The 26,505-nt window shown below is 43.9% G+C and overlaps 1 long non-coding RNA gene across 8 annotated transcripts in view; it reads left to right on the plus strand.

The window, feature by feature from the left end:
• Positions 1-19,845, plus strand: part of LOC108497930 — a 33,780-nt gene extending 13,935 nt beyond the window's left edge. For 3 of the 8 annotated variants that reach the window (XR_001875009.1, XR_001875012.1, XR_001875014.1), the window contains 5 exons: positions 665-734; positions 5,859-6,001; positions 16,252-17,858; positions 18,002-18,097; positions 19,089-19,845. This is a non-coding gene — a long non-coding RNA (uncharacterized LOC108497930). The remainder of the gene's footprint in view (positions 1-664; positions 735-5,858; positions 6,002-16,251; positions 17,859-18,001; positions 18,098-19,088) is intronic. The other 5 variants (XR_001875010.1, XR_001875015.1, XR_001875011.1 and 2 more) reach the window with 4 other exon arrangements.
• Positions 19,846-26,505: the final 6,660 nt, after the last annotated feature.

Genomic DNA, 26,505 nt, shown 5'->3' on the forward strand with positions numbered 1-26,505 from the left:
GCTTTGCCAAAGTATAAGCCTGAATGGAGCACCAATCTGTTCTCTGGTACCAAATTTAGAGTAAAGTCAAACTGGAAGATGGATCATTTGGGTTTGCCTTCACTGAGTTATAACAAGGTTATCCTGACTTAAGTCTGAACTCCACAGAAATGTTTATTTAGCAAGATGTACCTCTGAGCTCACTGGCCACGAAGCCGCCTCGATCAGCAGTGGGTCTGTGCTAACACTGCTGCTCCGCAGAGCAGGCTCCAGCCAACTTCAGGGCTGATGGTACTTCTCTAAATCTTTTTCTTAATTGCTTTTCTCTGCAGAGAAATTCCAGCTGAGCACATGCTCTCACGTCACTGGCAAAGAATTTAGTGTGGGCCTGACTTCTGCCCTACAAATAAACATGAGAGAGATGTGCTCAAGCCCAGCAGCGAGATGCCTGTGAGACACCTCTGTGGTCAGCACTCTTCAGAGTGCTCTCCGAAAAGAAGCCAGCTCAAAAGAAATAACTTAATTGATCTGTATAGTCTAGACACTTCTGAAACAAAGACAAGCTTTATGAAGGAATGGTTGGTTAGACTGTTTGGATAAATACTGAGTATCTTTGATATTCCTGGAATTTAATTTACCTTGTTCTGAGCAAGGAGAGCCACAAACTGAAGTTATTTGTTTGCAGAAACACCAATTTTCTTTGAATCTCAGAGGCAGATGTGCAGATGGGAGAGAAGCCGTGGTGCTGTGAGCAGGTATGGACTGAGGGCTTCGGCTGGGCTGACACTGATGTGCCAGGTAACCCTGTGCTCAGGAAGCAGGAACAACCAGTCAGTTCTTGGTCTGCGGGACTTGCAGTGCCTTTAGAGACACCTGATGTACCTCAGGATACCGCCCATGTAGTAGCTGCATTAAAATCCCACCACTGTCCAACTGGTGTTTTGAATGTTCAGCAGAGGAGAAAGAAGGGAATGGATTACTGGCAACATCAAAGGCCAACTTCTTCTAGTAACTTTTTTATATTAATGGAGTCCAGGCTGTGGACCCAAGCGATCCTATGTGTCCTCTCAGTGCTCAGCTGAACTCGCTGGTCCCGAGGCTGTGTACTTCCCCTGGGTCATGCATGGCTCAGAGCCTAGCAGGGCTCAGCTCCTGCTGCTGCAGTGTCCGTGTGACACTGGGGACAGCTTTGCTTACTCCCAGGCCTCCTGTTCTCACAGGGATAGCCCTGGGCACCTGGCCAGCTCAGCAAGGTGTTCTGTTCTGTCCTCTTGTGGGGTTGTAGTTTGCAGGTGTAGCACAGATTTGTTTGTGTAGATTTTGGGTTGTTCTCCCTGAGTCTGACAGACCTAAAGGAAAAAGATAAAATGTTGATCACAGATCTGTCCTTGGCTACATCGGTGCTTCATTGCTGACTTTAATTACGTAGTTTGAATGAGAAGGGAGCAGTTTGCCTTGGGCCCGTGCATACCTGGCACGCCTTGTCACAGCCTGGCAAGCATTCCTTAATCCGGTCACCAGCTTATATCTTCATGGGCTCACTTATTTTTAAAAATCCTGCACAAAGCCCAGAGAATTGGGGCGTTTTTGAGGGGAGAGGTGTGACCTGCAAATCTTTGATTGGTTCTGTTCCTGTCTCACTGTTCTGTGTAAAAATCATTTACTGGTTTTCCTTTTAAACCGTTAGCTGACCTTCCATACGGATTCCAGCTGTGCATTAGCATTGCTTGGGGATGTGTTTGTATCTTTTGTCTAAAAATACCCAGCCGGTAGGATCCATGATCCATGAAAGCTAATTGAAACAATTTCTCTTCAAGTTTTGGCAAGTGAAGCATGCATTATAAGCATTAATATCTATAAATTGAATTGTTAATGAATCTAGACACTAATAATGAATGCAATTTTGTAGGCTTAACTAGAAACACTAAAATTATCAGGATCTGGAACAGAATTTTCAATCATTTTTGCTTATTAAATAGCAAAGCTATGCTTTTAATAAGCTAATCATTTTTATTTGACCCCATAGGAGTAGCTCAGCTGATTAGAAACAGGTTTCTAAGTGCCAAACAACATTGTTTTTCTCTCACTGTTTTAACCACCACAGTGCTGAAATCTTGGGTCAGATGCTGATCTCCATTGCTTATCCTGCAATTCCTCTAAAAGAATTTGCAGTAGAACTTCTCTATGTCCCATTGAACGCGAGAATTCTCTTTGCAGATAAATATTCTGTTAGCTGCCAAAACAACTGGAGCTTGCCTGAAGCACTGTCAGTGCACAAAAATACAATATATGAAAGAGACTTCTATTTAGTATTTGTTACATCAACAAGTAGAAAAACGCTTGATACAACTCAAAACTCAAGACCAAAACTAATAAACTGAAATCTTTTCCTCCCCTAATTTAAAATTAGCCTTTAGGATTATTTTTTGCAGCTGAAGAATATGGTAAGATTCAGAGCTATAGCAAGAAAATCTTAAGTTCTGATGATTTCCTTTGAAACAGTTTTGTGAAGTTTGCCATTCCTCCTGACTCTAGTGGCTGGAGACCAGGAGGGCACATGGAAACCGATTATTCTGCAAGTCTCTCCAGCAAAGTTTCTTCTCTCCACACTGCTGCTGGCAGCCCTTGCAGACAGGCTGTCAGCCTTTATGGATCACTAGTGTGCCTTAGACAAGCAATTTCTTATACCAAAAGATTTAGTAACCCTACACCATTTGTTAAATGAAAAAATCAAACTTGGTTATCTTGCAAGGTAACAGTGAAGAACAGTCTGAAAGGTAAGGGAAAGGGATGTCAAGGATTTATCACTGGATTTAGGGCTGGAAAGGACCATGGAAGGTTCCTCCATCTCTAGAGACAATTGATATCCTTATGGAAATGTATTCCAGTGCTTAATTATACTTTCTATTTGAGACTAGGTTTTTCCTTTACTTAATCTAAATCTCCCTTACTACAGTTCATATGTATTTCTACTTTTTTTGTGTTCCATGAACATGGGGGAGGGTTTTCACTCTCTGTCACAACCTTCTCAGTATCTGCAGGCTCTTTCCATGTCTCCCTGCTGCCTCAATAAGCCCCTTCCTCCATTTCTTCCTTTCTTCAGCGTAGACAGACATGGGGTGGCAGTGAGGATAAGGGACCGATTAACATGGGATGACAAGGGAGGAATACTGGCAAGCTTGGAGGGATGAGGTGGTCAGGAAAGAAACATCAACAGATGGAACCAGGTAACACAGTAGGGGGTTCAAAATACTTCACCAAAATACTAATGGGAAAGAAGTGGAGTCCCACAGTTTGACTGAAAACTCAATGGGAAATTAATATTAAGTTAATCTGGAAATACACATTAAAGAGCAGAGTACTCTGTGCAGGAGCTCTGACTTAGCAGACAGCATTGTAAATGTTACACTGAAATATTTAGCTGAAGTTGTTCAGAATATCTTTACTACTTAGACGTCCGTGTTTATGATTATTGTGTCCATGTGCCCTGGGATCCTGTTCTGCTGCCCCTTATGGCTGCCAGGGAACCCCGGAGCACCTTCCCTGCATTTATGGATCCTTTCCCTGTGCTGAGGGTGTTACAGGGAGTACACAGCAAATTCCATCGCGGGTGGCCATGGTCACAGTCCATGCAGAGTGTCCCATCTCGAGGCTGAACACTTTCATCGTGATATGTCTGCAAAATGAAATGTCTGAGATAATCTGAGAGGGGGAAATGCTTGTGGGCCTTCCCCCACCCCATACCTTTCCCTGTTGGACAACACGCTGACAGAAAAATGCCTCAGCCTGAAGATTGTGTCCTGTCCCACTGACTGCACTGGGTAAGGGAGAGGATGGTGGGTCTGGGGTGTATGTTCCTGTTCTGTTTCTTCTGTGAAAAAGTCCATATTCTGGGAGACAAATATTAGAATTATCTTTAATAATTGATATTAGAATTCATCCATTGATAACTGCTGGGTTTGGTTTTATTTTTTGCTGTTTTCTACTTTCAAAGATTCCTTTTCCCAAACCAACAGAAAAAAAAAAAAAAAAGGTTTTCTCAGTGCTGCTGTCTATTGACATTCAGCAGAATAACTGCCCTGGAGTTAATTCCTCCTCTTAAGTAAACTGCTTCAGTCAGGGCTGTTAGCATGGAGGATATTGGCATTCCTGTTTACTGAAGAGCAGTCTTTCAGGATCCTTCCTTTTAAAGTGAATTTAGTATGTGTATATGTGTACTTTTCAAAAAATGTAACAAATAATCCAGATGAACCTGGGAGCCTGCTAGCAAGTCATATGCAAACTGAACCAAAAATATTTTAGTCCTGGAGTAAACATTTATGAAGTGTCTGTGCCACCCTTTGCAAAGGGGTAAGGTGGTCATTGAGTGTGCTACAATGTGCACCCAAGAAAGAGCTGGAATAATATTTTTTTGTACTTCAAATATTTTGGCATTATGAATAATAGTGTAAATCAGATAATGTGTTAAAGCCTTGCAGCCTCTTCCTTTCAGTTGAAGGCCAGTTGTGTCAGGTGCCAGCCACCCTCTTCCTCTGGAAAAGAAGTTTCTGTCCCTCAGAATCCCCCCTGCCACAGGTGCTGCACTGTCATGGGTGTGAGCTGGAGAACACTCGGGCTTCATAGTTTGAGATGCAATTGTTTCAGATATAAAAACCCAGTCACACACTCTATCTCAAACAAGTACTGGAGAAGAACTTTGCCTGAGCTCTTTTTGCCTGCTCTCTATAAACAGAAAAATCAATGGTCTCTGTTCTTTTATTGAGGGGAAAAAAGTATTTTTCCATCTGGGAGGGCTAATGGGATACTCTGGTGTGCAGCACCATTTTGGTGGTGAGGGAGGTGTCCCCACTTGATCTCTTCATACAGAAGTCTTCACCCAGCCGTTCACTCTGCTTCTGGGGTGGAAAATTCCATGTTCTGGCCCTCCTGATCCATAGCTTTACTGAGCCTCTGTGGGATCCTGTGCAGCACTGTTTGAGTATGGTCTCAAGGAGGGTGTGACTTGGAAGTCGTGCCCTTTTCACTGGCCAAAAGGCTGGTGGTACTGTGGGACATCCCTGTAAACTTGGCTGCAAAGGTTGAATGTTCTGATGGCCAGTGACGGGCATCTGAGCTTTCCAGCTTGTGTCTGAGTCCCCAGCAGAGTCAAATCCAACACTACCTGTGTGCAAAGCTAACAGTTAGGTAGCTTTTTTCCTAGATTTCAGGCCAGCATGATCCAATAACCTTTACTTTGGTCTCTTGCACATCTTTCTGAAAAACTAAGCATGTCACATCCTCAGAAATGAGAGGAAATGGGATAACCTTACACCTAAATTGACATGGTCATGTCTTCTGTCTTTCCTCAGTGTTTTACCATTCCATGTTTTAGGTGTCTCACCTTTCACATTGACAAAAGAGACAAGAGATGTATGTTTTTTTTATTTTCTAGAATGCATGACTCCTTTAGAGCAGCTCTGTCATTTATCTTGCCAAATATTTAGCAGTGCTCAGTATGTGAGGCTCTTCAGGAAGAAGATGACAAGATTTCTCATTCTTGCTGCCTAGAATTTAAACAAATATAAAAAAATTGATGTATTAAAGAGGAAGTGGAAATAATTGACTGAGTGTGATGCTGGGAGCTAAATCATTGTTTTAGCAATGAAGGAATACTGGCCTGGGTTGGTGGAGCTGCTTGGATGCCATGTAATAACATCAGTTTCCATGTTGGATATCATGACAGTCTGTTGCCACTTTCCAGAGGACTATAACCAAGTTTTATCATAATAGCAGCCCTCAAAATCAAGAGAGTTTGAAGCAGTAGCAGCCTTGCAAGCAATTACTCCCACTGTTTATTTTGCGTGTGTATATTTATCTTCTTTTCTTCTCCTCATCCTCAGAGTCCCAAGTTTTTATCAGTGTTTTTGCAGAGTGGAACTGGAAGTTGCTGACACACTCCAGGCAATAACATTGAGCACAGGGAAAAGTGCCTGCATCAGTGGCACAGGGAGAGCAGGTTGTGGCACATGAGTAATGTGAACAGGTAACTGCTGTTTCTGCTTATTCTAGTGCAGGAACCAACTGAGGACAGTTGGTTTACAAAAAGAAAGGGAAATACTTTTTAACAACATCTAGTAAAATTTATGGAATTAGTTGTAAAGGCCAAAATCATAAATGCATTTTTGTGCCACACTTTCCATGGCCTGAGAGTCAGATGGTGAGAAATCATCACATGAAATGGTAATTCCAAGCAATAGTGTGCACAGGTACTAATGCACTCAGATTTTGGTGCCATCTTCTGCTGTCCTGCTAAATTTCAGTCCAACTCAAATTATTCAGGAAGAGAGAATCCTGCACTGGTCCCTCAAACTGAAGAGGTGGAAGATAGTTCTGGACAGTGCTTCAAGAGTGATAAATGTAATTTGATAACCTGGGTACAACACATAATTGATTAAGAGCCTATTGGAGGTGGAGGGCACATTAGTTTTTCCTGGCACAGGTGGGTCTCTGACCAGAGTTTGGCACCTGCCCTGTCTTTCCTGTGAAAGTGTGGGTGTTTCCAAACTACACCTAAAACGTTGAGGGGAAGAGAGGAGCTTTGAACTTTCCTTTTTTGGTTGTTTCTCGATATTACATCAACATTGCTTTTTCCATCATGTTTGTCCACCCCTCGCTCCAAGCAAAGATGGGTTGGTGTTAGCAGAGGTTTTTTGGTGTAGCCGGGAATAAACAGTGTATTTTGCAGCCTGCTCTTTATTCTCGATTCAGGACTTACAGACTGTTCTCTGCAATGTGGTAATGAGATCTGGGATAATAATGTCAAGCTGTATCTAAACAATTGGATTAAAGCAAGCCCTTGGAGTAGGACAGAGGTTGGTGTAACTTGCTGGATCACATGGCTGATTGCTGGCCAGTTCCCTAGGGACAAAGTTTTTCCTCCTGGCAGAGCTCAGCAGCTAGCTTTCAGCTTCTTTCATGATCAGCATTTTGTATCCAATGTTTTAAAATGTTTGGAAAATGCAGCATAAGGGAGATTGAAGGTGTTATCTTTAATTGGACTAACTTAAAAAATTAATATTGAAAAGCTTTCTCCCCATTGTGTTGCTATTGACCTGATGTTGAGAATAGCTTGTGCTGATCTGGTGGAGAGGAGGAGGGAAACATACTTTGCTTTCTGTTTTGGATTTTGGGAGGACAGGAGACTTTGGATTTGTAGACAGAACTGAGGAAGAAGTCATGGAAAAAATGGGGAAAGAATCTATAATTTCCTGTAACCACTATTATGTTTAGAAAAAAATGGTCTGAGCATGAATAGGGAATATTTTCAAAGGTGTTTCTATGTGTTGGGCTGCCTGTGACGATTTGTTCAGGGATCCAGCTGGGAAAGGTTCTTTAGCCAGCATGCAGCTGTTGGTAATATCTGTTTGTCAAGTTCAGAACCAGGAAGGTCTGAAAGGTGGATGGACCTTTTCTTTTCCCCTAGTAAGGTTCCTTTGCTAATCACAGCTCATTCTACTCAGAAAGTGATGGCCTTATGGAATGGAATTGCAATTGCCTGCTTTGACCTCAAAATATTACTTTGTCATCCTTGCCTTTCTCTCTCCCTTTCTTCTTGGAAAATTAACATTAGATAAGAGTGAGGTAGATTCTTTTCTATCTTATTCATTAGCAGCAGCAGTGTTGTTAATCATGTTTTGATTGTAGAGCCTGTATTATGAGTGGCCAGAGAACACAGAATTAGTTTCAGATTTTCATAGCTAGAAGGTGGGAAAATCCTCCTCTGGGTTGCAGACTAAGCAGATTTCCTCTGGAGATCATTGAGGCACAATAACTGCAATTTGGATGCTTTTTTCTATTATAGCTTTGCTCTCCATGCACAGATTTTACTGTGGGAAATATATAGCCCACTTCTTGGAGGGTCCTGTTCTCTTTTTTTACATATACCAGTTTCAGCTGGTAGAGTTTTCTGTTTTCTTCTTTTGTTTCTTTTTTTTTTGAGTCTTTGAAAAACAGTTAGAATGTGCCTGAGGAGCCCTTAACTGGCTTTTTGTGTCTTCCTATGTGAGTTCAGAGCCTGCCAAAACCTACAACCATCCTCCCTGGGCAGCACTCAGCAGTGAGCAGTGTGAGAGCTGGTTAATCGGCATCATAAATAACTTCAACCCTTCTTTTTCTTTTAAGCTTTATAATTTATTTAAATTTGCAAAAGTGTTTTGGTTTTAATCAGCTAATAAACGCTGTGTCTGTCTGTGACTCAAAATACCTGATGCATGTGTTAATAAAAACACCACCCTGAGTGCATGAGTATGAGGGAGTGTGGCACTGTAACTCTGTTTATCTTACCAATCCCTGCTCTCACCTGCTCTTGCTATCCCTGTGCTGCAGTGCCATATTTCTGACAAACAGAACCAAAGGTACGAGTTTGCCTGACACTGTTTTGTGACTTGCTCAATCTTCTGGCAGAGTCTTCTTCAGAGTCTGCCCTGCATTGCCTTGATGCTCTTTTGTCCCTCTCCAGGTGCACGGAGCTTTTTGTTGGTCACTGGGATACCTTCAGCATTACAGGAGTGTTTCTAATACCAAATTTTACTCCTGGTGTCTATATTAAACTCCCTCGAGTCTTCCTCATGATTTCTTCTTCTGAAGTCAGCTTACACGTGTTCCTTCGGGCTTTTTGCATCAACACTTGATAAGTGTTGATAAGATATGATAGCACATTCCTAAGGAGTCCCTGGAAGCACAGAGCACACATTTCACTGCGTGGTGACAGACAACCCATGTTTAAGATGTTCAGAAGCAGAGCAGACCCTTCTCAGCCCTGATTTCCTTAGAATTTAGTGGAAACTTCAATGTCTGATGAGGAATTTGAGGTGGAACATGAAACAATCCTTTTCATCCTCAGCTGAAGTGTCAGTATTCATTTTGTCCTTGGTAATTAAAGAGAATTTCTTGTTTTCCTTGCTCTTTCAAATCTGTATCAGTAGGATCTTTGGAGTAATTGCTCAGAACAATAACATGGAAATAGAACATCACTGATCTCCCTGGCTCGGAGATTTGTGAAAGGGAATGAAAAGAGGGAGAACTTCCCTGTCAGAGCTGCAGCTCTGCCTGAGCTCGGTGGGGTCTGAGCAGGGGAAGAGCAGCTCTACGTCAGCTTTGAACGCAATAAATTCGTGAATTTGCTGTGTGTGAGGAAGCTGCACATAACAGGAAAGACAAGATTGTTGAAAAGTCTGATAAATTTCAAGAAACTAAGCAACTAGTGACAGAGAAATGGGTGCAAGAAATATTTAAAAAGAAAACAAACACAAGTAGAGAGAAAAACAGGCAAGGATTTAAATATATCATAAGCACATCACAACTAATTCATCTGATAAAGGAAGATACAAGACACAAGAGGTGATTGATGTAGCTCAAAGATTTGATGGTACAAAGGCGCCTTTACTTGAAATGATGAAAGGAAATAGGGCAAAAATCAGAATATTGAGGATTATTTACAACATAGAGAGAGGGACAGTAATCAAAAAGGCTGAGTAAATTGTAAAACGAAATAAGAAATGGCTTATGGTGTATGGGGGGGGAAATTACAGAAATCATTACTAAACAGAGAGTCAACCAGGAATCTGAAATGGATGAGCCCTGAACTGATCTCATAAATGGGCCTTGACAAAGGAGAAAACACAGCAGCACAAGGCTATCTGTGAGTAATGGAGACATTTCACAATGTGGGATGTTAATAGAACACTTGGAAAGGATGAATCTAAATAGAAAACCAGTTCTACCCATAATATGTGTCCTCAATGTTAAAGAAATTAATTTTTTTTTTCCCCAAAACTTGGAGAATTAATTTGGAGGATAATAAACTGCTGAGATAGCGAGGAATTGCAGAACCCATGCAAGGCACTCCTATTCCTCCCCTCAGAGAAAGGATTCAAGTCGGTATTTCAGTACATGGTAAAATATTGTCCAAATTTTTCTGGCTCATGATCTGTGAAGCATATTCCCTAAAAAGCTGCTGCTCTTGGAAGTGTGTTTGCCAGCTGTGCACCTCTGCTGAGGTACACCCTGCTCCCAGACGGAGCTGCCTGGATGCTTGTTCCAGTCTTTTTAGTAAGTGTGGATGACTGGGTACCTAAAGTAGTAAAATAGCTTCTTGTTTAAGGTGTGTTGTTTCTGTAAGTTTGGATCACTTGGGTTGGATTTATTCTGCTGGTGAATCTTCAACAGAATTAACGTCTACTCAGTCACAGGAACATAAATTTCACTGGAAGTCTCAGGTACCAGCATTGCATTAAAGAACATGAGGTTTGCACTTACAGGAAGAGGCTTTTTTAAAACATCTAATACATTGTAGGTGTCACACCAAAAATAAATAAAATATTTTTATCCATAACTTCTGATCAAGGATTATATTGCATTTGAAAAGAGTGACAATGTTGCAGAATTCTATCAGATTGGATGTAAATTTCTCAATGATTTTTGTATTAATTTCTGCACGCAAGATGGCAAAAGTGAATTCAAAAGGAACTGAATGATGTGAAGGATGCAAATGTGTAAGGTTGGCACTACAGAGCTAAGATTTTCCCCATGCTGCTCTGTAGAGCACCCAGACAAAAAAAATAAATTGTGAAATTAGTGCAAAGCACTGGCAGTTGGAAAAATGATGGAACAGCTGCTGGGAGATTAGTAAGTGTGGATACCAGGCAACGTCATTTCTAAAATAATTTTTCTGAGTAAAGCTGCATTTAAGGGCTGGAAGTAATGATTTATGAAGAAATATGAAAAGAATTAGATGTGTTTAACTTGGCAAAATAAATGAAGAGTGTTGTTCTTGTCCATAAGCATATGAAGAGCATAAACAGAAACCATGGAGAAGAATTGCCTTGGACAGGGCCTAAGGAATGCAAATGAAATGTATTGTGATCATAATGCAAGAAGGAAAATGTATCTCAGATATCAGGTAATATCCTCCATTAGCAAGATTTATGAGACCCATCGTGATGGGAGTATGAAGGAAATGATGGAAAGTCCATTGACTGAGTCAACTGAAATTGGATTAGAAGATGTAGAACAGTTCAGCCCTGAAAAAGAAATTGTCACATGCCCAACAAACATTGCAGACTTGTTAGACGGTGGCACAGCACAAATGTATTTCAACGTTTTCCCTCAATGTCAGAGATGCAGGTTCTGTCCTGGTGTGAGAATGCAGGTGGGCAGTCCCCGAGCGAGCGTGCCTTGGTCATGCTTTTGCTTCTCTCAGCTGATTCAGTTCCACCCGAATCTTGTAGAAAAGGGTCTTCATAAACAATAGTGTAGTAACATGCTCCTTCACCCCGTGAGTATCCCTAGAACCAGAGGGTTCCACAGAGAAACTGAGGACAGAACACCTTGAAGTCCCTCTACTGTCCAGCTCTCAGGTGCCTGCCTGGAGGGCTCCCAGACTGCAGGGCGCGCTTCAGAAGTTCAGGAGTGTTGATTCTGGTTGCCTGGCGCTGCATCAGAGAACTCTGGCTCTGGCTGTCTGGTGATAAGCCTAAGTGGTAGACTTGGAAGGGGTCCAATTCTTTTTCACCTTCAGCAGCTTGCTTGGGAGTTGGCCACTGCCAGGGCTGAGGCAGATGGATGGTTTGACATCCAGCACCAAGTGTTTCTCTGGCACTGCGCCACATCTTATATCACGCTCAGCACAAAAGAACCTTGGAGTTTACTAAGCCTCTCTCCACAGCTGGCTTCACCACAGGCTCTGGGGTCAGTGCTTCTGTTGTCACAGCAGGTTTTGTTTAGAGCCTTACCTGAGAACATGGCTGCACTGTTCAGCTCCTGAAGATGTTCTGCATGGTGGTGGCTGGTCAGGTTTTGCCCTGTCTTAGCTCCCTATAAATGCCAGTGTTGGCAGTTCCCTTGTGTCACATCACCAAGGCTCAGCCTTCAGTAATTTGCCACTTTCCCTTCAGGGAATCTGAGGCACCTGCACAGAACTGTTTAGAAGAAGTTGTAGGTGCCTTGTGGATCAGTGGTCTCCACAGTGGGATGTATAAGACACATTATATATATATTTTTTTACAGTTAATATATTGAATTTTTAATATTTTCTTATATTTTAATATTTAATATTTTTTACAGCTAATAATTTTAAAAAAATTAAATAGTGTTTATTTCATCCTTTTCCTTAGTAAATGCCTATTTTTGTGTATGTTTTATAAAGTACATAATGGATTAGTACATGGAGATAATTTATAGATATACATACATTGGGGTGCACACTCAAAATTTTTTTACTTAGGGAGACTTCGAGACTGCTGATCTAGGTGTTCAGAGAAGGATGGGGATGATGGCCATGGCACAAAGATCTTCCACAACAAGAATCCTAAAGACTGATACTAAGCTTTGAAGAGGGAATATGACATAAAGATATAGAGTAATGTAAAAACCCTGGGTGATGCTGCTGGGAAGCTCCCTGTGTTTTCATGTAGGTGCACGAACTCTTCCTCACACCCACCGGGGTGTATTTTAGCCTTATGCAAATCCACAACTGCTGTGTAATTAAATAACAAGATCAATCCTGCCTTCTCTGCCTGGTTCCTGTGTCTCACTGCTGGGTCCAGCCTCGTTCCCTGTATCCATCTGCTCTCATGGAGCATCTAGGCCTAGTTTAGACAGTCTGGCAACAAGTCCTGGAACATCCATCCCCAGCAAAGGGGACAAACGCAGCTAGTTCCACCCACGAGCCAGTGTCCTGTTTTCAGCTGTAGTTGGTAACTACAGCCACAGTCTGATCATTCAGAACTTTAATTTATATTTATTATGGCTTCGTACACGTGACCTGGGGCTTCAGCAGACTCGTTTATAGTGCCACCATCATGGCTCTGCCTTCACAGGACACAGAATGTGCTGAATACAGAAAAGTGGTGTCAGTTTTTACACTATCATGTCTCTGATTGGCACCTGCCATCTGATCTTTCTCTGAGGCAAAGAACACAGCCAGGTCTCGGCAGATTTCCTTGCACAGTGCAGACGGCATGTACCTGTTGCCAGAGTTACGTGCTGCCAAATTTCGAGCCGTCATTCCAAATTAAGATGTTAGAACTTTCCTTACCTATGATAAGTCATTAAGTATCGCTCAATTACCCTTGCACTGAGCCTTTTTTTTAAACTCAAGCTTACTTTACTGAAAGGCATCCTGTCTTGATTTGGAGATATTAAAAGATGAAGAATCCTCGTTCCTTTGATAAGGCAGGGGTTTTAATGTCTAATCATTCTCACTATAAAACTGTGCCTGATTTCTAATTTAAGCTGGTCTGGCTTCAGCTTCCAGCAATTGGTTCTTGTTATGCCTTTCTTGGCTGGATTAAAGAGCCCTCTAGGACCTGGTATTTTCTCCCTTTGAAGGTACTTATACATCGTAATCAAGCTATCTCTTGATCTTTTTAATAAACTAAACAGATTGAGCTCCTTAAGCCTCTTGTTCCGAGGCAGCTATTCCAGTCCTCAAATAATTTTTATGACTCTGCACTGTCTCCAATTTTCCCGTGTCCTTTTAAAAATGTGGACACCAGAAATAAAGCCACTCAGGGAATTTACAGCCAACTGTTTGTCCCTTTTCCCAAAATCCTTTAGATTCTCTTATTTCCATGCTATGGGTTCTCCAGTCTATAGAAGACTTTCTTGCTCCTAGAAACTATGACCACTGATGTAATTTGCTCCAGGTGAGCCAGAAGTGCTCCCAGACAGGTAACCTAGCACCAAAAAAATGGGTGGACCCTTGCTCCGATCGGTGTTAACTGTTCTTACACTTTTTTTGCCCACTTGTAGGAGCTATTTCAAATCATTAATGTTTTGGAACCAGGACCTCTGTGTGTTTTACATTCTAGGAGAAGAACTTGAGCTGTTTGGGGCAGTCCAAAATCACTATAGATTGTAACTGAGCCTGTTCATACTTACAGAGGAAACTGAGGCTTCTGCTGCCCTTCAAAAGTGATCTCAGTAACCAAAGAGGTGTTTTGGTTCTGGCAACAGCCTTAGGAGATAGCACAGGTGGATTGGCCAGACTGGAGAACAGAGTTCAGGAATCACACTTCTCTAATGAGCTCAGGAAGTTGCCCTGGTTTGTACAGGGAATGATGCTGTCTGCGAGGATTTTCTAAACCTGTCTAGTGCTGCTTCTATGACTCAATTGTTGCTTTGTTGTTTGGGGTTTTTTTTCCTGAAATATATTTGTGTTTATCAAAGGGATGGTGGATGACCACTCCCCTCCTCAATATAAAGGAAATTTTCCAGGTGTTGCCTTGGTGAACCTATTTCTATTGAAACCCACTCATCCTCGTTTGGTCCCCTTTCCGATCCTGTCCCTGTTATTAATCACAGTTATCTTCTGCTGACTATAAGCAAACTGGAGGCCAGATTTGAGATACTGTGTGTTGACAATATTAGGCATTTTTTCTGTTGCACCAACCAGCCTCCAAGATATTTATCCTTGCAATTATCTGCCAGGTAGGCAACAGCTATTCCCTGGTTTTAAGACAGGGAGGAGAAGCTAAGGTATGGGAAGCTTCAGTAGGTCAGGGCTTGAACTCACATCTTCTAAATCTGGGGTAATTGTGCCTCCTCTCTGTTCCATCTTTAAAAAATAAAGCACACACGTTAGTTCTGAGGCTTGCTTTCATCTGCACCGTTCTGCCTTCAGAAATCCTCACTCCTCCTCGCCGCACTGCGGTCGCCCTCCAAGAATTGCACAAAGGCTGTCAGTCGCTTCGGCTTGCCATCATCAAACATTGAGGAGAAATAGGAACAATTACAAGTTTAATATTAAAAGAAGCAATTTCATTTCCTTTCTGGAGTCGGCGTCATTTTTTAATGCTACCTGAAGTAGCAGAATCCCTTTTGCCTGGTGAACGGGGTGCGTTTACGTTGACTCGGGTCTCAGCCCCAGCATGCGATAGGCGGGAGAGGGACCACCTGGGCCACTGGTGGGTCCTGGGAGCCCCCACGCCCCCCGGGCGGGCCCTGCGCTGTGGCTGCGTGATGCGCTGTTTTATTTTTAATTCACCTGCCCAATCGGGCCGTTGTTTTTTAATTAAACTGCAGGAGGGCACGAAGAGCTGCTAAAGGCCCCCGGCTGCTCAGGAGGCCGCTGCCCGGGCGGGGAGCGGTGCCAGCCCCGCTCTGTCCGCGGCGCTGCCCCCGGTGCGGCCCCCGCGCCACCGCCCCCGCCCGGCCCGGGCGCTCCGGGCCCGCCCTGCGGCGCGGGCCGGCGGCGGGGCGGCAGCGCCCCCTGCTGTGCTGCGGCAGCGCCGCACGGCCCCGGCCCGGCCCCGCCCGGCGGCCCCCCCGGCCCCGGCCCCGGCCCCTCACCCGGGCACCCGGCGGGACGTGCCCCCAGGGCCGTGCGCGGGCCCTGTGCAGCCGTAGCGGTGACGGGCACAGGGCGCAGCCACAGCGGTGCGTGCGGTGACAGCGGGGCAGGAGCAGGGACGGGAACAGGGACAGGAGCAGGGACAGGGGCAGGGACAGGGACAGGGGCAGGAACAGGGACAGGAGCAGGGACAGGGACAGGTGCCCGCTGCCGTGGCCACCGCTATGGGGGCTGGCGGTGGCGGTGGGGTCGGGCAGCGGAGGTTTCGCTGAGCCTCGGCCGTGCTGGTGCCGCCTGGCAGGGGCTGTCTGTCACTGGGGAGCCCCTCAGTGGGCCCGGGGGGGCTGTGGCCAATAGAACCGGTGCCTCAAACACCTGGTTGGGATCTCTGTGGGCTGCGCAGCAGCTCCCCAGGGATGAGCTGCAAGCAGGGGCCACCTAGGCCCTGCATCAGATGAAGTTCCGCTAGGTGTGAAGGGCAGTTGTGTGCTGTGACATTTCAGGTGACCCCTCCGAGCTCACCCTTCACCTTCCAGAGATCCCAGCTGGAATGTGGCCCTGGCTTCCGGTCTGGGCTGGAGGGGGATGTCCCTCCCGTTGCCACAGCGCACAAGGAGGCTGCTGGCTGTGCAGAGGAGAAAAAACCTGTAAAGAAGAAAAACCTTCTACAAATTGGGAAGAGCATTCTGCTTTGACAGAATAAAAATAAAACCTGGAATGGGAAAGGAAAGGCATGAAAGAGTTAGTGACAAAGTATCATGTACAGCTGGGGAGATGATGGGTTTATTGGTATTGCGGGGGGGGGAGGGAGAAGCTGAGAGGCAGTGAAAACACAATTTGGCCTAAAATTGAATTTCTCTGATAAGGAATTTCAGAAGCGGCTGCCTCATTCACTGTGCGGCCAAATAATCATATGCGCTTTAATAATCTTTATTTTACAGGAGTACGTTGCCAGGGCAACAGAGTGTAAGCAGGAGCACAGCACCTTGCAGATCACAAAGGCAAAGCTGCAGAAAGAAATTTCAGCGAGTTTCTCTCTCCCTTTTGCAATGTAATGACGACTTATTTTTCATGCACTGATTTAATAATCTTATTGAAAGATCCTTTCCCTGTTTCTCTTATTCTTGTCTGTCTGGGCGCGGACAATGGTAAAAACCTGGAATTGTCAAGCCCACTGGGCTCAGCAAACTAACAGATGTAATATGTTTAGCATTTTTATGTAATTACTTTTTATTGCTATTTTACCCCTACTTCTATTCCTCCCCGGTTAGATGCTGCTTCCCTTCCATTCCAGCCCAATCAGGGGATGGAGAGGGGCTGGGGGAGAGTTGGTAATTGACGGCATTAATCGGGAATTATTAGTGGGACGTGTTTTCAGGGGTGGGGGTTGGGTGCAGAAAGAGACCTTTTAGGAAGGGTGAATTGAATTATGGGCGATGCAATAATGAAGCCTCTGGGCTGTGAGCTGCAGAGGACACTCATCCTCACAGAGCTCTGAGTGTTATTTATCATGGGCTCTGCTCTGTGGGTGAAAAACAGTGCGTTGCCCTACTGACATCCTCTGGGTGGGGGAGGTCTCAACTAGCTGGGCTGAAAATGAAAAAAAAGCTGATTTCGGATGATTAAAAATGGAGATCTTCGATGTTGGTTACACAGGGAGCAGGAACGCTGCTACCAAACCCTCGGCAGGGCGCAGTTTGTGACCAGTCTGTCTCTTGTAAACATTTTGCTTGTTCTTTCCCAAGGGCCAGGGCTGGGGAAGGAAGCGTGGGAAAAGCAATCTTTGCAGGCTGCAGAACTGAAGGTGGGGGAAGGCTCTGTGAGATGAAGTACAAACCCCGGGTTGTCTCACTGCGGCTGAAAAATTCCAAGAAGTTGGGAACAAAGGCTGTCTGTCACCTGAGCTCAGCAGTGCTGGGGCACTGCGTGTGGCAGGTCTCCGGCTGGCACCAGGAAGCAGCAGGATGTGTGGGTTTGGAGGGCTGACAGGGCAAGGCTGAGGGAAAGGGCACTGGGATAGGGGTTTGCAGCCTCAGCTGAGAATATCACAGTTTTGTGGTGTGAATTCATGCTCATTGATGTTGCTGACATGGAACCTTTGCTTTAGGATGCCAGTTCTTTAAAGGACAGCACATAGATTTACATGTTCTGCATTTTGCAAAATAGTTACATAAAATAATACATAATAATATATATAAAATAATATATTTTATATATGTAACTAATATATAAAAGCCAAGCAGCATTCTCCCTACAGGATTACCTTGTGCCAAACATTACTGGTTTTCTCTGAGTTAGCATTTCACAAGTCACTGTGAATGTGAGATGTTCCCTGAACCAGGGTTTCATGGAACAACAAAAACTGCTTTGAGGCACATTGCAGAAATGGCTGGAAGCTGGATTCAGGAGTGGGAGGTGGTTCTGCAGAGAGCGACAGGGACCAAACCCTTGGACCAGGTGTGGAGACAGTTGCCTGCAAGAGAGGAGAAAATTCTGCTTGGAGACCTGGGCGTGAGGCCCATAACTCATGGATTTCCTGCGTCTCCAGGTTTGGAATGTTTCCAGTACTGTGGAAGCATTAATAACAATACAGTGCTTGGAGTCTAGTTATCACTAATGTCTAATCATTGTACAGACAAAACCCCAAGTTCTGAGGCCCAGTTAAAATTCTGTTGCTTTCTTAAAAAACAGATAAGCATTTACACCTGAGACATCAGAGTCCAGGGAGTGAAGAGCAGCCTGGCTGCAGGGACAAGGGCATGTGGATGTGGCTCTGTTCAGAGTGAGGTGAGCAATTAATGCATTGATATCTTCAGTTTATTAAAATTTGTTTATAAATCAAGTGTAAGGATATTGTACTATCACTAACAACTTCAGCTTGGTTTTTAGAATATTTGCAGTGCTAATCCTAGGCAGCATGGGATCAGATAATGCTGTGCTATAAAAATGACTCAATATAGGATTCTGCAATAGAATAATGTACATTAAATATATATAATATAGAATGCTATAATATACCCTCTATATAACATTATATATGTAAGTATATATAATTACTCATTTGTAGTTTTGAATGTGTATGTAGAATAAATAGTTTAGATACAATGTTTTAAGGTCGTAACAAAAAGGAAAAATAACACCTCTTTTTTTCTAAGCAAACATATCCCAGGTTTCACCTTTCTGCTACTAACCAAAGGAATTGGCAGTGATATAACTACTGCTAAACATTTTATCTGGTTAGAAAACTCAATGTCAGCAGTGCCTGGTGATGAACTATCCTGTTGTTCCTAATCTGGAGACATGCAGGATTTTCTACAGCCATTTTTGTAATTGTTCCATTTTTTCATGGCCAGATCTGATTACTAAAACAAATATTAACTAGGCTATATTTTCCTTATTAAAAAAAAGGCTTTTCATAAAGCAGAAAAGGCGTGATTATTTACAAAAACATTTTTCTTGAGTATAAAAGCACATGAGCATCCTTCAAGTTGTACAGCTAAAGCTTTTCCATGGCATGTAGGGTCAGGAGAGGGGATAAACACAAAAGCCTGGCTGCAAGATTCCAAAACTGTTTGTCTTTTTTCCTACAAACCTGGGATCTGCTTCATCTTAGAATTTTTTAATTTATTTTTTTAATAATAAGAATGTTTCTTTGTGCTCCAGTAATATGACAAATATTTGGAAATCAGTTTATGCAGAAGAGGGTTGTTTTATTTCTGTAGCTGTATTTAGAGAAACTATGGAGTAAAGCCCTTCTCTGCTTCTATCTTTATGTTAGCAGAAAAGCCAGGAATGAAGAAGCAGCCTGTTGCTTTGGCAGTGTTTGAGGAAAGATCTCCCTTTCCCATGGCTTCAGAGAGTTGGAGACAAGGTCACCCTGGTCTGAGGAAAGCTTCTGGAAATCCCAAATCAGACTGACCCTGCAAGATCTGTCCATCATTCAAATTTAGATGAAATCACTTTCCATGTTGCTTTCACTGACATTTAGGATTTTTTTTTGTTTGTTATTGGCTGGTTTCTGTGAAATCCAACAGCTCTGCTCCTCTAAGCTCTAGCCAAGAAAATCTCCACCGTTTTTGTCCTCTGTGCAGAATCTAATTTCATAGAAACTGAACATAAAATATGTAGATACAGAATCTCCTTAAAGCAGTCTTCTATGAAGTCTGCAGGAAGGCAGCTGACTGCAACCAGACTGGGCCACAGAAAGAACTCTGGGACAAGGTGCACTTGCCAACTGCCAGGCAGTGGACAATATTTCTATTTTTTGTTGGCTTAGGAGACTGCATTTTTGGCTCCTTAAAGCAATTCTGGACAAGAAACTATTTACTGGATCTTCCTGTACAATTTTTAATTTTTTTTTCTGTTTTAATCATAATAAATTTTAAAATGTAGAAAGTCAAAAGGATTATTATCTGTTCTTTGTAAGACTCTATGGGGAAGCCCAAAGTTGAAGCAAGGTGGCAGAACCTGTACTTGCTTCAGGGGGAAGCAGGGTTATTGCCATGACAATATAGAAAGGTTTACCTTTGTACCCATTTTCCTATTTTCCTTAGGAATGGTGGGATAAAAATTTTGGTAAGGAATTGAAGTCCACCAGCTTAAATACCCACATATTTCTAGCACAAAATCTGGGCAATTTGCTTTCCCCTTCCTGCTAGTTTGTATCCTGCTGCCTTTTGAAATGGAAACTCTTCTGACCCTGTAACCCCCGTGTTACTCGGAATAAAACTCTTTTTAATTGTGTTTTGGAGGAGCATGCAGGGAGCTCCAACACTACTAATCAGCTTTGCTGGTCTGAGTCTGTATCGCCAGGATTCATGTCGGCAGAATAACTTGATATAATTGCGGCTCTGCATCGCTGATTTAATGCTGAAGAACTTTAAAGATGCAGGTCTCCATTTCTGTCTGTGTGTTAGTACAGTGTGAGAGCAGCTCCTGGGCACTCCTGGCTACTTGGGGCCTTGCAGAAGGATGTGGGCAGGCCCTGCTGCTCTTTGGGGTGCCTGGAGGGGATCCCTCAGTGTCAGAGGGAGCGACTGCCTGCTGGGCAGGGTTTGGTGGGCACAGCATTAACACAGTGACACAGGTTTTGGAAGAGACCTTTCATACCTGTTTGTTTGCAATGTATCATGTGGAAATGCAGGTCAGCTTTAGTGCCTGAAACCTCTTCATATAATTAAAAACAAAAAAACCCAAAATTCTTCTAGCTAGAGTCTGAGTTTTGTACTGGCCAGAAGCAGGTCTGGATGGATTTAAAGCAGACCTGTTATTAAGCTATTTGACAGCATCTACAGCTTTGGTTTGAAGAACAGAACAGCTGCCTTACAGTGCCAGAACTTCAACACTGGATAATGCTGAAATATCCTCCTTGACATTAGGAAGGTGGAAGTGGATCAATGTAAACTCCTGCCCTGCAGAAGCTCTCCCTTGGGCAGACCCTCACCTGTTTTACCCCTGTTCCTTACATTGTTTGCCTTCTCACCTTCCTCAGAAAACACAAACACTGCTTCAGGTTTTTATATTTGGTATAACTGTGTTTAGCACCGAGTCTTGCCCCAGCCACAGTCTGTCCTAATTTGTTTATAACTCTGCTAATGTGCCTCTGTTTGGCCTTCAGCATTCCAGGAGTAGGAATGCCACTTAACCCGAGTCCCGGCTCCCTGATCCTGTTTGATCAGGAACAGTGATGCAGTAACTGCCTCAGACAAATGACTGTACTGAGAACACTCCCAATTGCCCTGTAATAAACCCGCCATCCTCCCTGAAAGCCACGATGAGGATAGAGAGGGCAACAATGATTGGAAGGTCAACAAGTTTGAGCACTGACAGAATAAAAGAAAAAATTATAATGCCGAGGCCATGATGCTGAGACTGTCCTGTGTCTAATTCGTGGCATGGCTGGAGCCCAGGTGTCTCAGCACAAGTGCCCCACTGCTCTGGTCCCACGGGAGAGGATGCAGGATGCCAGCATCCCTTCAGCCTCTGCGTGGCTGAGCACTCACAGGCTCAACTCGAGTGCTGGAGGTCAGTCATGGAAAGAGATCAGAATTCACCAAGTGTCACAGTGCAAGGCCTCGGTGGGGGAAGGAGCTTTGTGCTGTGCCATTGACATTTCCAGTGTCTGGCTTCCTTGTCCAGGCCGAATATATCTGGTGTGGCTCCCATTGGCACTGGTGGGAGGGTACACCTGGCTCTTGCTGGGCTTGAGTCAGAATTTGGCTCTTAATAAGGTCCAAGGAGAAACTTCCCAGTGCTCTCAAAGAGGTAGGAAAACGAAAACATTTTACAACTGATGTTTTCTGTCATCTTGCCTGTTTGTTCCAAAAGGGACAGTCTGGCAGAGCTGCCTCTGGGCCTCTCCCCACCGATCCAGAGCTGGGAGAATGATCTGTTAGAAGAAGCCAGCTTGTTTGATTTGTTTTGGCTAAACAACTTATTTGCTGGGGTAAAAAAACCCAAACTTTGGGGAGCTTTTGTCATCCTACAATTTTGTTGACCCTACGCTCTTTTAAGTCATGAGTATTTTAAAAGGCCACTTGCCTTTTGGATTTGAGACCATTCAAATTCCGATACTTTTAGTTGTGAGGTTGTTTATTTTTTTTCTGTTGTAAACCAACAAATCAATCCGTGTGTTCACACAATAGTCCTGTGTTACTGTATGTTTCCAAGACCTGAAGTCCAAACAAAGACTGAGATGCTGGATGGATGTCCCAGGGAAACAGCCTACATGGGCTTTGAAGGATTTAATTAATGACATTAAATCTTTGGGCTTTTTTTAATTATTATCATTTTTTACACAGACAGATTACTTAAAACCTTGATCTGCTTTGTTTTATTACCACAAAGCACGCACAAAACACTATCATCATCTCTAAATGTGAGGTCTTTACCCAGATGAGTTTCAGACAACCTGCTGTACAAACTGCACTTTGGGAAGTTCCATGGGGGAGATAGTTCCTGCAGAGAAGTGGTTGGAGTGATCAGAGCTCCTCCAGCAGGAACTGGGGAAACCTGTGCAAGGCTGGGTCAGGTAGAGCTTAGACCTGGCACACCAGCAGCCCCTTTCAGCTGGAATGGAGCACATCCACACTTCCATTTGCACATGCAGAGACCAATTTGCTTCTGTAGATGAATATCCAAATCTGGGCGATTATAACAGAGAAATGAGATCCCTTGTTACTGTCATGTTCTTACCACAACAGTGATAAGCCAGGATGTGATTTCCTGACCATGGTTGAAACCATGTTCCTGTGGCACTGCTCTTAAGAAATCCTTTCTGAATCATTTTCATTCAAAGGTATCCTGCAAACCTTGCTGACACCTCCTTAAACATGTCCACAGATAACTCACTGTTCCTTGTCAGATGATTCCCCCCATAAGTACATCTCTCTTGGGGCAGGATAGAAGCAACTATGTTCTGAAGTCACAGAATCACAGTCTGGGTTGGGTTGGAAGGAACATGTATAGATGATCTAGACCAGCCCCTCTGCCATGGGCAGGGACACCTTCCACTAGACCAGGTTGCTCCAAGCCCCACCCAGCCTGGCCTTGGACACTTCCAGGGATGGGGCAGCCACAGCTTTTCTGGACAACCTGTGCCAGGGCCTCACCACCCTCATCACCACCACACTTGGTCTGCTCAAAAGCTGCAGAGTTACTCTGGTAATTCCAGATACTTTCCCATCAGATGCAAGTGAAGGAGAGAGAGTAGCTGCCAGGGAATTGTGACTACATGGTGTGAAAACCCTCCAGGTCAGCTGGAAAGTGATGTGTCACACACTTTCTGCTCTGATGTGTGAGCCAGGAAGAATGCAAAGATAAAGATCAGTGGCAAAGTGTGGTTAGGTGGATCGATAAACCACAGGATGTTTCAGATTCTGGAGCAGTAAGAAACAGTGGGAGGCATTGGAAGGTGTGTATTTGCACAGAGACCAGCACCTGGAGACTGCTCATGTGCCTCAACACAGGTATGAAACCAAGAAGTAGGAAACAGTAGCAGGAAGCCCCAAATTGAATTGGCAGTGCCACAGAAAAAGTGAGGAAGGAAAGGAAATGAGGCCCCAGCACATTCTTAAACTTGCTGTGCAGGAGATGGCTGTCTGCTGAGGCTTTGCCCTTTGCTGTGTGGGATGACTGAAGTGAAAAAGGCTCTTACCCTAAAATACTATATTCCTTCCCTCTTCTGTGTTCCTATATTAGCTCTGACTGATGTTTTAACTTCGAACAGATGTCTCTAATGGAGAATAAATGGTGATTCATTTCTGCATTGGCCCGGTTCATGTTCTGGCTGTAGATGGAAGGACACACGTTGCTTCCTGTGAAGGTATCAGAGACTCAGTCTGTGACTCATTAAATCGAGGGTGGCCAATGCCCAGGTTCAATACATGTAACCATTGTATTCCCTGAAAGTTACCAGCCCTTCCAGGGAGGGAGAAACCATGCTGGGATGTTCTTTGGCTTTGTGAGAGGTGACTGGTACCCAGGAGCATTTACACCTACCAGCCTTTGCTAGGCTGCCCATGCTCAGGGGAACAGGTGACAGTTCAAAGGAGAGGCTCTGGAACTTTGTGACTTTCACTGTAAGTTTAAGAGAATATAATTTTAGAGTAAAAGAGTCGCTGCCTCTGCATTCAACTGGATTCAGAATGACACTGACACAGCCACAAAAGGCCCAGAGCTGTTGGAGTGTGGCCTGTGATGTGGTTGATTCATAGCAGCTGAACTGAGGAATTTAATCTCTAAGAGCTCTTTAGTGAAACCAAAACTTACCAGAACAGAAATCTCCCAGCCCTTTTAAGCAGAGTCCTGGTTAAACTGCTCAGTAGTTTGTGAATTGAGGTGATTGTACTAATTGGATGTTGGACAGAGGCTGATTGAGTTCACGTCTCATGGCTGGAAATCACGAGCAGTGAAAGCTTAATTCACCATGCCATTACAGCAGCACCTCCTGTTTCAGGAGCCACTGGCCTTTGTTCATGCCAGACTCAAATTCATGTCTGAACAGACAGTGCTTGCAACAGCCTGAGATCCAGATGCTTCTTTCAAGGCCAAGATGATGGAGGATCTGGGCTTTGATATGTGTGAGCTGAGCAGTTCTGCTTGGTGTGAGAGCAGGGACTGTCATATGTGTCCTCTGAACAAGTGTCTTGTACTGGAAGGGACTGAGGCGGAGGTGGGGAGTGTTCGCTGATCACTTCTCCAATACAGCACTCTGGCCACCTAGATCACAGGATGTAACATTCTTGTTCTCTGCCTCAGCTCCTCTGACCAAGGGGCTCCCTCCAGCTGGGGCTTCAGCACAAGTGTCTGCTCACAGTGACCAAAGTAGTGCACCTGAGACATCTCCAGGAGCTGCCGTTCTCTAGGAAACTCTGGGATTATACTGATCTGAACCCTAACAGCCCCAGTCTATTGGTAACAGTGGACAAGAACCCTCTTCCAAATGGTCTGTTGGAGCTGTGCAGCCAGCCTGGAACCAGGGTGCTGGGACTGACCATCTGCATGGCCACAGGCAGCCAAAACCTGAGTCATTGCCTCCTCCTGAGGACTCCTTCAGAGAGCATTTGCCATCCGGGCTCTGCCTGCACCCATCAGGTGCCAGATGGCTTAAAATGGTGTGTGTGCTCCTGCAGAGGCTTTTAAACACCCTTCTCAGCCTCACATGTGGCACCTGTGGGGTGAGTGGGAAATAACAAATTACAAAGAACCTGGTTTCAAGTGTGTCACCTTTTGTTGTTGGTCCTGACCACAAGGAAATCAGTTCTAAGAGAAATCTGCTTTAAAAGATGAGTTTGTTAATAAGTTTTCACTTTATTTGCTGAATTATTTTTCTGTGAATTAAAAAGAGACAATAAGGTTTTATTTGTGCGTTTCGTTGTTGTTTTTTTTTTTTAATTTTTTAAATCCACCTTTCCTTGCTACTAACTCTTTCAGACGAAGAAATCCACAGTGATTTTCCCTAGTGCTTTTCATGCCTCCTCACTTTGTTGACTATTTTGTTTATTGGATTTGTTATTTAAAATCTGTTTCCTTATGGCTTTCTCTTTAATTTCCTCTTCTTTATTAGGGCTGCACAAAGGTAAGCTGAGTCCCAAAGCTATTCTCTCCTAAGTTCTGGTATTTTATATATATAAAACTTCAGGGCTGATGGCAACAATACCTGGGATTATTTATGGGTTTTCATAAAAAAGAAAGGGGAAAATACAGAATCGCATGGCTCCTCTCTTCCTTCCCCATTTCCCAACCCCCTCCCCACAGAGGAGTTTAATGTTAAATGATAAATGTGGAAATTAGAGACCGTCGAGAAAATCCAATTTGGTGAGGAGTTTTAAAAATCCCATAATAAACGCCGAGTGAAATGTATGATTTAATGCGGGGCGCCAATGGCTGCTATTATGTGCTATTAGCAAATCGGGGTTGAGAGTGAATCTTTATCACGGGGCGCGCGCGGGCCGGGGCCGCCTTCGCTGCTGCTATTGATTTGTAGCCGCTTGTCATAATGACATGGGGAAGCAATGAATGGAAGATGTGCTTTTGATAGGATTGAAGCGGTGCAAAGGGGGGAGAAAAAATTCAGCAAGTTTTCTATCTCTTCTGCCTGATTAGATTTTTTTCTTCTTTTAAGAGCTTTCACATTCCAATAAAAATGCTAAATCAGCTCTGAAGCAGAATTGTTAGGGAGTAAATAGCCAGTCACATTTAAAGGAGGAAAAGATCTGACTTTACAGCTCTGGCTTCACAGTAGCCGATGAGTCCAAAGAATATTTCTGGCTCCACAGAAATGACAGTAGTGGGTGGTGTGAGGGTGGCTGGGAGCTGGTCACCTGCCCTCGTGGCTCTGCAGGCAGTGGGCACAGACGTCTGTGTGGGATGCACAGGAATTAAATCCCCAGTGTCAATGTTTAAGGAGAGGAAGGTGTGTTTCATGATCTCGGAAACAAAAGTGCTGGAAATGAAAAAAAAAAAAGCAGCTTTTGCCTTATAGCAACAAATAATAAAGGAATCCTTTACATCTGGAAAGGAAGTTGTCACTTTAATTATAGGTGTTCCTCATCAGAAACCCAGTCCAGGTTTGATGGAAGGGAGTGCAATCGCTGTGCTGTTTGAGGAACGCAGCATGCCTGTGCTGAGGGCTTTTCTGGGACTCGGGCTCTTAGGAACCAAAAATAGGCTCCTACCTAGGCATGGATCTCACG

Source organism: Lepidothrix coronata, unplaced genomic scaffold, assembly GCF_001604755.1.
Source record: "Lepidothrix coronata isolate B3197 unplaced genomic scaffold, Lepidothrix_coronata-1.0 Scaffold54, whole genome shotgun sequence".
In the NCBI taxonomy this organism is placed as follows: domain Eukaryota; kingdom Metazoa; phylum Chordata; class Aves; order Passeriformes; family Pipridae; genus Lepidothrix; species Lepidothrix coronata.